Genomic DNA, 12,597 nt, shown 5'->3' with positions numbered 1-12,597 from the left:
CTGTGTGAGATATGGGCGTCTTACTCCTAGACGCTACTTCGGAAATTCATTTGTTTTAATGCAGTTGCACATAGCAAGCTGTAAAGTAGGTTTTATGAAGCCAATAATGCAGATATAATACTTGAGGAATTCCTTTTGGTTCGGTTGTATTTATTTTTCCAAACATTTTGTTTGAGAGAAAACGAGATTGCTATCTGCTGTTTCCTTATTTTTTTGCAGGAAAGCAAAGGGTTGTTGACTTCCTCTCCCCTCCCTTCCTTCCTTCTTTCTGAAGGTACTGTACTCATCTGAAAAAAAGAGAACGAAATAATTGTTCCTGTTCTCTTTCTTAAGTCATTTGAAACACTGTCCCTGCTAGTTTTCTAAGTTTACTGCAACCTCTGCACGGGGGGAGAAAGAGAGGGAGAGAGATTACCAACACGAGAGCAGGTAGAGAGTAGGGCAAGATTCCTTCCAGCTTCAACATCTGGTAAGTTGAGTGAGAATGCTTTTATGGTTAACTTTTTAGAAGTCATATATATACATATACATATATATATATACTTTCGCATTAAGAAAAGGCATTTATCAGATACACATTTAACTGATAAGAAGATAATGATCATATACATTGACAAGCAGTATATTTATTCTACAAATGTCTCTAGTCTCTTTTTTTAGATACTGGTGATAACAACGTGCGGTTTAACAAACATGGAAAAGAAAGTGTTTTCCGCTGAAACTGATAATATTCATAACACAATCTGCTGTGCGTTTTGCATATAGTGACTCTACCAGAATCTTGTTACAGGCTTTACTCACTTTATCCTGAATGTTTCAGCAAGCTGCACCGGGCCACTGCTGAAATAACGAGAGAAGCTGTGTTGTATGAAAATTGATGTGTTTCATATATCATCTGCCACTACTGAGGTCTGTGCCAACCTGCCAACCTGTGCTACATGGAGAGATGAGTTGCTAGGTCTTTTTTTTCCTTCAGTTGGTATTGTTTTTCTGATACTATGCATTTATCTCCACTCATCTGTGTATATGAGTAGTCAAGTAAGAGTGACATTTAAGATGTGCTAGAGCAGTTCCAGGTTCTCAGATGAATAAGAAAAAAAAAGAAAGTAAGCTGCTGTTGCACAGCACGTTAACAGTACTGATCACCAGCATAGGATTTAGTTGGAAGTTGTCTGTTTATTTGTCACTTGTATTGTAGATATTGATAGATTTTTTTGTTGTTAGTCATAAATGTTGCAGAACCATCAGAGCAGAGCATGAAATCAGTGATTAAATGTAAGAGCATGTTTCAAATAGTAGAAGAGAAAATCCTCCCCCCACACTTTTATAACAGAAGGATGCAACAATAGAGGGAAAAATTAGGACACGTGTTGATTTCTCCACAGTAGGAGAGCTTGGCCATTTTCAGCCCCACTCTTTATTCAAGCTCTCCAATGTGTAGGGTGCTCTGCAGGGACCCAGGGTCCAGACAGCAGTCCTGAACGGTGGGCAGGCACCATGGGGACTGGTGGGCAGCCTGACTAACTCTGTTCCTGTGGGACACTTGTATTGCTCTGCCACCTTGACACAGCCCTAGGCTCTCAGCTCTTGCTCAATGAGTGAGCAGAATGGACTTTCCTACCCCTCTGTCTGGCACATGTGTTTCCATAGGAGGGAGTGTTCTGCCCAAATTCAGACTGATTCCTTAGTAAGCTGCAGATTGCCTTCACTTTAAGTGCAGCCTGCTACTGAATGCAGCATCCTTCCAGAAGATCATAGCTCAGCATTGGGTTGAGTTCCATCGAGTCTGGTACCAGCTTTTAGGTGTACATGACGATATTTGTCCCTTCTCTGCTAATAGCAAGAAAATGTCACGTATTGCTGCAAGAAACTTGCCACATCTGTCCCTTGGCATACTTGGATTTGCATTTTGTTTGTCTAAATATTTATTCATATTAAGTAGAGGGTTTGATCAGCTGTTTTGACAATTACATGTCAAATATCTGGACACTCAGTAGAAGAGTCTCCTAAGCATTCAAAGACATTAAAGCTCTGTGTTTGGAAGTCACTGTATTACTCTGTGGTTTTGTTTTCCTCATGCTGTAAAGTGTTAGCCTGGATTGCAATCATCTATAAGTTCTGATGTAATTAGCTCAGAAGTTCAGTTCACCTTGTAGGTAGAGCTGGTTGCAGCATTTAGATATGGATCTTGTTTATGAAGACAAAACTAAACTTTAATGTATTTTTTATTTTGACCATGCATTTGATAAATTCTTTCTCTGAAATACTGTGGAAAGAAGAAGATTGTCTGAAATGCATAAGAATTCATATGTGCTCACACTCATATTAATGCTATTTCTAAACCTATTCCTTAGTAACAAGTGCAACAGGAGATCATATTAATAGGAGCGATAAGTAATTTAATAATGAAGATCAACTACGAGCTCTTAACATTCTTAGATTTCATCTCTGATGTTGCCTTTTCCTTCAAATAATATATTTTCTCCAGGTATTTGGTGCTTACCTGCTTTCCCTTGAGTATACATTATCATTAGGATAACCACAACACTGTCTAGTATAACGGTGATTTGTAACATCATCAATATCTTTCTCCAAGGCTCAGGAAGAGGTGGTTTTGGGCTGGTGTGATATCCTTTTCCCACCTTGTTGAGATATCTAAAAACATAGAAGGGTATATTCTGAGGGTAGGCTGACTATCCATCTACAACCAGCTTGGCACAAATTAAATGTGTGTGAAACAAGTTTTCAGTTACTTTCCTCAATGTGATTAAAAAGAACAAAATTCATTGAAGCTAAAAAAAATAAGAATAAAAAGAGAGATGTTCATATTTATTTTGTTTTAAAAACTTACTACTGCTACAGCTAGAAGCCATATCTCCCTATATAACCTACATAGTCGCTCAGAACATGTATTTCTGATTAACATTTTCCTACAGTCTTCTATAAAGCCATTACTTCAATTTGATGTGTTCTCAATTATAATGAAATAAAATGTTGACAAATGTTGCTTGTTCTTCTGAAGAATGAATAAAAACTGCATACACTGACGATGGCAACAACAATATTGGTAACAACGTATAGCCTATGGAAATCGCAAGTTAGCAGTTCTGATTTGAAAAGCACAGAAACTGATAGAAGTCTTACAGTAAATGTTAGTTGACCTTTTGTACTTATGACCAGAATCTTTAATGGGTTTTGGATGCAGAATACTAGCACTGAGCTATATTTTCATTATGTCTCCAATATAGATTTTTTACCAGGAGAGAATGTGAATTGTTGGCTTTTGATAAATCCTATTTGTTTTCTCATTCTTTCAAACAAGGACACATTTCTAATAGATGGATGTAGAGCAGACATTGGTGTACTGAGAAGTACTAAATACATCCTACAGATTCACGCACTGGCATGTCTTTTATCTGATGTTTCTAATAGTGCCAGATAGACATCCATTATTTAGAATGAACGAAGCGCAGAGGGATGAGTAATCCAGGACAAGAGGTGGGAGAGTAAGGATTACCCCAGATAGCACTTATTCTGTTTCCAATGTATGATATTATAAAACTGCAATTATAGAGAAAGTTTTCTACCTGAACTTCTACCCAAATTTCTACCCCTCTACTCATGCAGATTTGTCAGCAGAATATTACCCTAAAAAACAAAAGCAGTGAAAGCTGTGTACTGCAATAGGTTTTTTGTATGATGATTATATAAGAATACAAGTCAGCCAAAGGTGTATAAGGAAACATGGCCCTTTACAGCTGATCTGAAATTACACATAGTTTCTAAGCACTGGCACACATCCCCATGTGGAAACATGCAACAAAAGAAACTTCTCCTTTGAAGAGACCTTACAAGTATTATGTGGACTGTCATAGATAATTGGCTGGACCAATTTTTTAACACAACAAATGTTTTCAAATATATGAAATATTAAAACACAGTGAACATTTTCCTCTTAAATACCATAGTTATCCCTATTTTTCCTTACCACCTCCAGAAACCATTGAAAAGCAAGGAATATTAGCATGAGAAAGAATTACAGAGAGAATATGAAAAGTTTAAAAAGAAATGAACAAGTTTGAGTGTGGGGGGGAAGGATTGCTCATGGCTACTCTCTTTATTGTTGAAAATTCGTATTTTGAAATGGAGACTGTAGCTCTCCACTACTGTAAAAATTCCAGTGGAATTTTATATATGATATTCAGATATTCATCCAAATAAGGTGACTAAGTAAATAATACTTGTTATTTAAAACACATGTTGAATTCCACGCTGGATATCTTTTTTTCTTTAAATCTGTCCGGCAAATGAGACTCCTTCTTACCTGGCTTTTAAAATGCTAATGATCCAGTTGAAAATTATTATATAATCTTTGTTTAGGTTCCTACTAAATGTAATAATTCTGTGAGTTGTTTTTCTGAAATAAGTGTTTTTATACTAATGCTATCCCAATCTTGATAAGCTGAACTTTTCCTTCTGAACTAACAACACCTAGTGTGTTGTAAAGACCTTCAAAGATACTGGAAGAAGTTAAGCTAAGCAATGAAAAAAAAGCTATGAAAATATTTTCATGCTCTGAAGATTATGGAAAGAAATTATCTGAACACTCACATTTTTTAACTTTCACTCTTTATTTCCTGCTTTGTATGTTAGAAAGAAACATTATTAACTACCTGAACCAAGGATGAAAAAGCTATTGTTCTTGCTCTCTCTTCACTTTTCTACTATGAAAGAAAGCCAGAACACCAACACATTTTTTCTTACGCTTTGTGGAGGTGTGTAAATTCATGTGTATGAATTTTGGTTTGATTTAAAAGAAAAATCTTATGACAGAAATTATGTTTCCTGAAAATCTACAGTGTTTGTAAAAAGTAAATGTGTAAGCTTCCTACTTCCTAGTTTCTTACACCTTATAGAAATGTCAGAATGCAGTGAACACTTAGAAAAGAAAATGTCAGTTGAATCTGAGGATTCATTAATTACAACACCTTCAAGGTAAACCAAGACTCATACATGGATAACATCACTTTTCACTAATGAGTTAGAGAAAGGTAGAACTGAATTGAAGCTAGAAGTACAACTATGAGCAAGGTCATACATTTCCAGTTGTTATTCTTAAACAATGCTGTACTACAAGTAATGCAAACCTGAGCCAAGAGATGTTAATTATGCAGTCCTCTGTTCGGAGGCCCGGTGAGGAATACAAACCAACAAATTTCTCTGTATATGCAGAAATTAAAGTGGTGGTGTTCTCAGAGTGAAGGATTTAAGAGAAGCCGGTGCAGTGGTTCTAGGATGGGACAGGTGGCTATACTTCTTTTCAGGGAGCAGCTTATGCTTCCCATGCCAGACACAGAGCGCACAGAGCAGCAACCATTGTGTTTACTGGGAGTGACAAGATGATTTCCAGTCTCCTTTTTTACTGGTTTCCCAGCTGTGAAAAAACCATTTATGCTTTAATTTTCAGAGTTGCAGTGTAACTCTAGGCTCTTTTTGCAGTGATGAAAGTCTTCTTGTTTTATGAAGGGTTCTATGTTGTTTATGCTACTATACATCCAGAACAAATGTTTGAGATTCAAAGGTTTTGTATGGTCTTTGAAACTGGAAAGACTTGGTGTTCCTACTAACACTCAATCTGCTAGATTTAAACCAAATTTAAATTGACCCACTACAAAGATATCAGGGAAGAGTACACTGTGGAATATAATTGCTATTTCATGTTTTGTCCTCTCTCTTGAGTTGGTTTCTAAACCAAGTATCCGCTTGTGTTTCAGCTCCAAAGAAAATTTATTTGAAAACACTCTTTGACACAGAGTCTTTCTCTATTTGTCCACTTTCTCTTACAGATACCTAAAAATAGTGTAATAAAAACAGCACCAGAAGGTGAAGAGAAAAGAATGTTTCAAGAGCATCCATTAGCTTTCTCCATCAGGGAAAAGCAGAGCTTGTTGAAACCATCTGGGAGGCTCTAGCCCAGTGTGGATTGATTTGCTAGTGTAGATTTCTGGAGCTTTTAATGACATCTAGTATTAGTCTGAAACTATTACTTTGTAACAGGAATTACACAAAACTATATTGGTCCTCCTGGAAGAGCAAGTGGATCAAAATGTGCTCCTAAGGTTTACCAGTATGGCTGTTACATAAACACTTCTAGGTGACACTTCATTCACAATATGTAATCAGCAAGATTACCACAACTATTACATGCCTGTAGTTAGCACATTAATATGCTGTAGAACAGTCAAAAGTATCAGAGAGTTGTGTCGACTAGCTCCTCCTCCAAACCTCCTCTATGCCAAAAAGAAATCAAAACAATAATCAAATACTTTTGATCTCATTAATTATTATTATCTGTTTTTTCCTTATCCCACATATTGGGAAATCTTTCTAACTCTATCCACAGGTAAAGCCTTGAGTAGAAGATGCTTGACTCTGTAGGCAAGTGATCAGGACTCAGAATTTTCTCTAACGACTTCAGAGAAGATTTTCACTAGGTTGTTCACTACCAGACTCAGAAAAAAATGCATGCGCAGGCACATGGTTCACACAGATGTTTACCCTTAGGTACTCTTCCCCAGGTCATTGCATACTGTTTACAGAAATGGATTAACCTGCCGTTCCTATTGCAACACAACAATAATTCCTATCTAATCTTCTAGGTTTTTGTATATGGCACTTGGCATATCTTCCAGGTAATGAGGTCCAAATAGAATAATTTTTTTTCCAGTTTATATCCGGGATTTGCTTGAGAGATTCACAGTGGTTGCATGGACTTTTGGTTTCCTTTTTCTACTGAAGAGACTCAGAATTGAGTTAATTGTCAATACAAGTGTTTGCTGTCTCTAGTGGTGAAGGATTAGTATTAAAGTGGCTTTAGAAATGTTGGAAATTTCACATTTCAAACTTCAGTGTTCATTTCAAATTTCAACATTGACTTTTTTCTTTTCTTCTCCCTTTTTTTTTTTTTTTTTTTTTTTTTTTTTGTTTGGCAAAAAGTAATTTCTTATTTGTTTGTAACTTCAGACTCTTCCAGTATCTGCTGATGACATTTGGATAAGTCTGAGCTGCCATTCCCACTCTGTATGCTAGTTTGTTGAATTCAATAAAACTGGCATTTAAAATCTGTTTCGATATAACAGTTAACCTTAAGAACTCCTCCCTGTTAGTTGATTTACACAGAGGTTTTTCTCCAAGTGATTAAAATCACAGAAGCTATCTGAAATTTGTTTTAAATTTCAGATTTCTTTAGTTGTTGAAACAAATTAGTTATTTTTAATATGTTCTAGAAGTTAATAAAATAGTTAAGTGCTATATGCAGGACACATTTTGAGAATCAGAGTGAGAAAACATGTACTTCTTGCTGTTCAGTCAGTGCAAAGATTAAAGGCGAAGGGCAAAGCCAGAGGGGATTACCATAAATTACTTCCTTGAAGACACTTCATGTAATAGTTTAAAACACTGTTCAGTAATGGAACTGAAAAACTAAGCACATTGTTCTTCAAATAACATGAAATAAATTGATTCTAAAAAATCAGTCCTCACTTGCTTGCAATTAGGAGATATATGTGAAGGTGATCTTTCTCTGGAAAAGAAATACATATTTTAGTTCTGCATGGTTTGAATGCTTTAATACAGATTTTATGCCCTGGCGGTCTGCAAAGCAGTACTTCCTAGGCACAGCACAAACACATTAGAAGTAGTTTCCTCCCAGTGCTCCACTACTTTGCCTTAAGAGTAACTTTCAACTCTGTCTTGTTGCTCATGATTTTTAGTTTTTTTTTATTATTTGGATATCCTATGACTTGGATAAACACAATAGTGTCCTAAGAATTAAATAGATATCTCAAATTCTTTTGCTCTATTATTTCCTTTTGCACTTCTCCTCAGATAGTAATTGTTAAGTCAATATGAAGTCAGCTTAATTGCGAGTAATACAGTTTAATAGGATTAATCAGTTTCCTCAGCAAAGTAGCCTTTCCAGAAAGTCTGTTCAAACTTCAGCTGAAACCACATCTATTTGTATATCCTAAATGACGAGGGAAGCATCACCTGGAAATTACTTTTAAGGAATTGTACAGTGTTCAGTAGCAGATATATTTTTTTCTAAATGTGTCAAAATCCTCTTCTTTCAGTTCTTCCAGCACAGTGCATGCCTAACTATAACACAGAGTGCTTGCCATTTTAGCAACCATCAGTTTTACTGTGAATTTTGAATGGAATTGAAGCAAATTGAAAGAAAAATAAACATTAAAAGCAAGCTCTTGGTCCTGTTGATGAATAACAATACTCTCCACTATTATCAGAAACTAGACTTTCATTAAAATGTAATCTGTTTTGGAAACTTTATTTGAAAACTCTACTATATTGTACTCTTCTCTGCTTTTCTCCAAGCAGATGAACACGTGTCACCAGCATTTAATTTTATTTTTTTTTCTTAAGGTATCTGTTTATTCACAGAAGATTTAGGAGGTATTGTTTCTTTCTCATACAGTAGCTGCTAATGGTATGGGAGCATTGCAGTGGGCTGGCTTGAGGAACCGAGGCTGAAGGTGCCCCTCAGCTACCCTTGAAGTTAACGAAGTCTTTGGAGGAGACTAAGGAGACTAGGCCATCTCTCTGGCCTCCATGGAGGTGATAACGATACTGGGACTGCAGTAGGAAGGAAAGCTCAAACTATTTCCTTTTAAAAGGTCACGAATGCCAGTGAAAGATTTATTTTCAAAACAATACCCCAAGCAGAACAGCATGAAGGTTATGGAAGGGCATGTTTTTTAGTCGTTTTAATTCTGAGTGTTCTGCATAAATCCTTTTTATTTTTATTTTTATTTTTTCTTGAAATTGTACTACAGTAAAGCTCAGAAGCCCTTTCTTTTGAACTTCACTCCGTAGAATTTAAATACTCTGTTTTGTACGTGAAAAGATTCTGACGACACTGTCTTGTAATATCTGACTGGTGAGAAAAACAAACAAACAAACACTAAAACTGCATTAGTTTAATCTAATAACTTTCCAGAGGAAAAAAAGAAGTCGTGCATATTATTCCTGTGATGCCAAAAATGCACAATTCTAATTTGCAATGACAGATAGGCAAGGAGGCAGGAAATTGAATGTAGTGATAGGACCTCTATGAAGAGCTGTCAAAGTGGCAGCAGCAGATCCATGTTTCCAGTTACCAAAATGAGAGCTGTTTATGCAGTTAAGAAAAGGAAGAGATGTATCTTACTGACATTGCTTTATAATAGTCAAATCCCAGATCCTATTCTCAGATACCAGTTTTTCCATAATGATTTCACAGTGATGTGGATGAGACCACAGACAAAACAGAGATTGTTACACAGGATGAACTACATTATTTAATTTGGTGGTTAAACTAGGTGGGCAACTTGTAGTGCCTTCTAGTAATTACTGAGGGTAGAATCGAATTCCCAAGCAGCCTGCTGGTACCAGCTAAGCTTTACACATGTGAACTTCTGCCTTTATGTGCTCCTGGTGCCACCACACTGCCCAACCTGATTTCATCAGCCTCGAAGCCTGCACAGGATGTAGAAATTCAGTATACCCATGCCCAAAAGCTCCTAGGGATCCAGTCCTGCAAAAATCTTTATATGGAACTGAATGATATCAAATCAGTGCAAAATATAACAGCCATAAAGTCAGATACTTTGATTCACTTCCCTCCACCCCCTTGGGAGGTTCCCATTCCTAGCCTCTTAGAGGAGTACCCTAACCAGACTCCTGGGCTGTGAGGCTAACTGCTCTATGTCACAGGACTATTACACAGCCAAAAACAGCACTGCTGAGTGCTGGGGTGTAGAGATAGTTAGGGGCTGTAGACTCTATCCTCTCTAAAAATAGATTTGGGCCCTCCTACAGGTGTCACTTGTGCAGTTTTATTGAGAAGGTGCAAGTTCGAGGCATCTCACTCTCCTGAGTGGTACAGACAGGTTCCTTTCAGTTATTTTTCCCGGTAGGCCTTTCTCTGCAGTGCTGAAGGGTTTAGAATGGTTGAATGCAATTTGCCAAAGTATTTTTCTAGCCTGGAATTTCCTCAATATAAAGATAGACCTGTCCTCTGGTCCTGTCCCATGCTCTCAGCACTCTGACCTGTTTCATTTTTTCTTTTCAAAACAGACAAAAGTAGTCTGGAGTTCCTAGGATAGTTTCTTTTTGACATAAACACAAGTGTATTAAAAAATGGTTGAGTGTCACATACTGGTTGGAGTGCTTGAGGCAATAGTTTACTTCTGTGCATCCTCCCAGATTCATAAATTATTCAGAGTATGAATATTTCCATATTTTGGTGGGAAAAAAAAAAAAGAGGGCATTGTACATTAAAAAAATGCCAACCAATAAAACTATGTAGTTCAAAAGTTATCAGCAAAATGATTCAGCAGTGTCAAAAGGTCTGTTTCTCAAGAGAAACTGAAGCAGGACAGAATCTGTTATTTGAGAAGAGGCAGGGAGATGGAAAATAGGGCATGAAAGGAATGACTTACAATATCTCTGGGTTTCAGAGTTTTTTAAGGATAAGCAGTAAAAACCACTTCAGAGAGATACAGATTAGAAGAGAATAAGCAGACATCTCTCCTCCCTTTCCTCCCTCACGCTGCAGCTCTCACTGTCCTGACACTGCTCTGACTCTCTGGAAGCATAAGCCATTTAAAGATACCCCACTTCCCCATGACATAGCTCCTTATCTCTGCATGCTCCTCAGCCTGTAATAAAAAGGTTGGCTTATATCACACCATGTTTTCATATTTCCTAACTTTTACTGAAACCTATCCTTCATGAAAGAAGAAAAACCATCAGAAGTTGCCAACCTTAGATTGGGAAACCTTTCAGCCACAGACAGCTGGTGGCCCACAGACCATGAAGGGAAGTTTTCACTATGCCCTTTCCTGATTTATTCTTCACAAGACTTTAGTTTAGTCACCTAATAGCTAGAGCTAACACAGCTGCTTTTATATTCTTTTGCACCTCACCAGCATCTCATTTTCAGATTACACTGATCTGTGGAGGGAAAATGAAAGGCAAGAAGTTGGACCAGAGCTGCCGTAGGCAGAGGTGGACAGTGCTGTGCTGCAGATAGTAAAGGTGGAGATCTGTCAGCATATCTCTTTTCCCCCCTGTTCACTCCAAAGCCTCGAATGCACTGTTGGTAGCAGAGAATCAAGGAGATGGAGGTATTCAGCTGAGGACATATGACCTTTTTCCCCTTAAGCAGGTGTAGGACAGAGAATTTTCTTTAGCTTGTGATCTTCCACCATGCATACTCGTGGTTTTGGGTGATTTTATTAACAGATAATGTTTGAAAGCCCATGAACTTAACATACACTTCATTATCCAAATTATCTACACGTTGCTAATCATTTTTGGCAGATAGAATAGAGAAGCAGAGAGGGTGTGAACACAGATGGAATAGAGAAGTGATGAAGGAAGGAAATGTAGAGAAGAACTAAGAAGACTCACAAAGCAGAAGAAAAAAGAGAAAGAAGGATGAGGAAAAGAGAAATAAAAGCTAAAACAGCAGCAAGAACAGATTGTATTCAGAAGTCCCTTTACATAGTATATATATGAAAAGACTAGGGATGGATGGGCCATGAGGATGAGGTATTGCTAGGGTCGTTATCAATAAAGCTGTACTACAGATTTCAGTGGTTAATGCAACCTCCACCCAACTGTCTTATTAGGGAACAGAAAACCAATGAGAATGCCACCCAATTTTGGCTAAAATAAGGACAAAGCATACTTAAAAACAATGACAGGGAAAACAAAACATTCTGATAAATGGAGAACAGACCACTCATATTGGAGGAAAGGAAAATATCTACATCTACCTCCCTATAGCTCCCAGCAACTTTATTCGAATCTAATCAGTTCTCCCACTGGAAAGCAAATCATGCCATGAACCATTCAGAAGAAGTATCTGATGTGACAGTCAAGGTTATAATACTGCTTTGGATTCTCAGCAAAGAAAAGTTCAGAATCTCGTTTAACACTTTCATTCAACTATCAAAACAAAACAATGGTTTGTAAAGTATAAAAAGGTGATCGTGTATTTATTTTCTTACTGCTTTATGTTTTTTCTCTATTAAAAGAAATACCAAAGTAGCTGTACTTCTTCCCTGAAAACTTACCAGAGAAGGATTTGTGCGTATAACCAAGTGACTCCAAAAGCCAGCCTAGGGGCAGTGCAGGCAAGATGTTTCCCAAATGCATGTATTTCAAAGGTGAAATAAAGAAGAATGATGTAAGTAAAAATGTTAAAACTTGGGAATCAAAAAAGTGAAGTGCAGGGAGCTCTTGAACAGCTTTCTGAGAAAGAAGATTCATTTCTTCATATTTATATTGTCTCCTAGACTACACAAATGCAGATACAAATACAGTGTTAAGTCCCCATAGCAGTCAAAATATCAAAAATGTTCAAACCTCAAACAAGAAGCAAGGAAGATATGACAAAACAGGCTAAAAAAAAAAAAAGTATTACATAATATATATAAGATATCTTAAGAAGTTCATTGATTGTTGGTGATTATTGTGGCTCATTCAGCTGTTAACATGTCCAATATTTGAAAAAATCAAGCTTCTTAGGTGTAT

At 36.9% G+C, this 12,597-nt stretch overlaps 1 protein-coding gene across 1 annotated transcript in view; it reads left to right on the top strand.

Moving 5' to 3' along the window:
• The first annotated feature begins 288 nt into the window (after nucleotides 1–288).
• ZNF366 (zinc finger protein 366) overlaps nucleotides 289–12,597 on the top strand; it is a 35,485-nt gene continuing 23,176 nt past the window's right edge. The window contains exon 1 of the mRNA XM_042825912.1: nucleotides 289–469. The gene's annotated coding sequence lies outside the window, so the exon portion shown is untranslated. The remainder of the gene's footprint in view (nucleotides 470–12,597) is intronic.

The sequence above is a fragment of the Centrocercus urophasianus genome, unplaced genomic scaffold (genome assembly GCF_019232065.1).
Source record: "Centrocercus urophasianus isolate 14NV4802_14NV808 unplaced genomic scaffold, USGS_Curo_1.0 seq_25, whole genome shotgun sequence".
NCBI classification, from domain to species: domain Eukaryota; kingdom Metazoa; phylum Chordata; class Aves; order Galliformes; family Phasianidae; genus Centrocercus; species Centrocercus urophasianus.
Note: the sequence above shows the minus strand (reverse complement) of the source record. Positions and strands in the feature narration are given on the sequence as shown.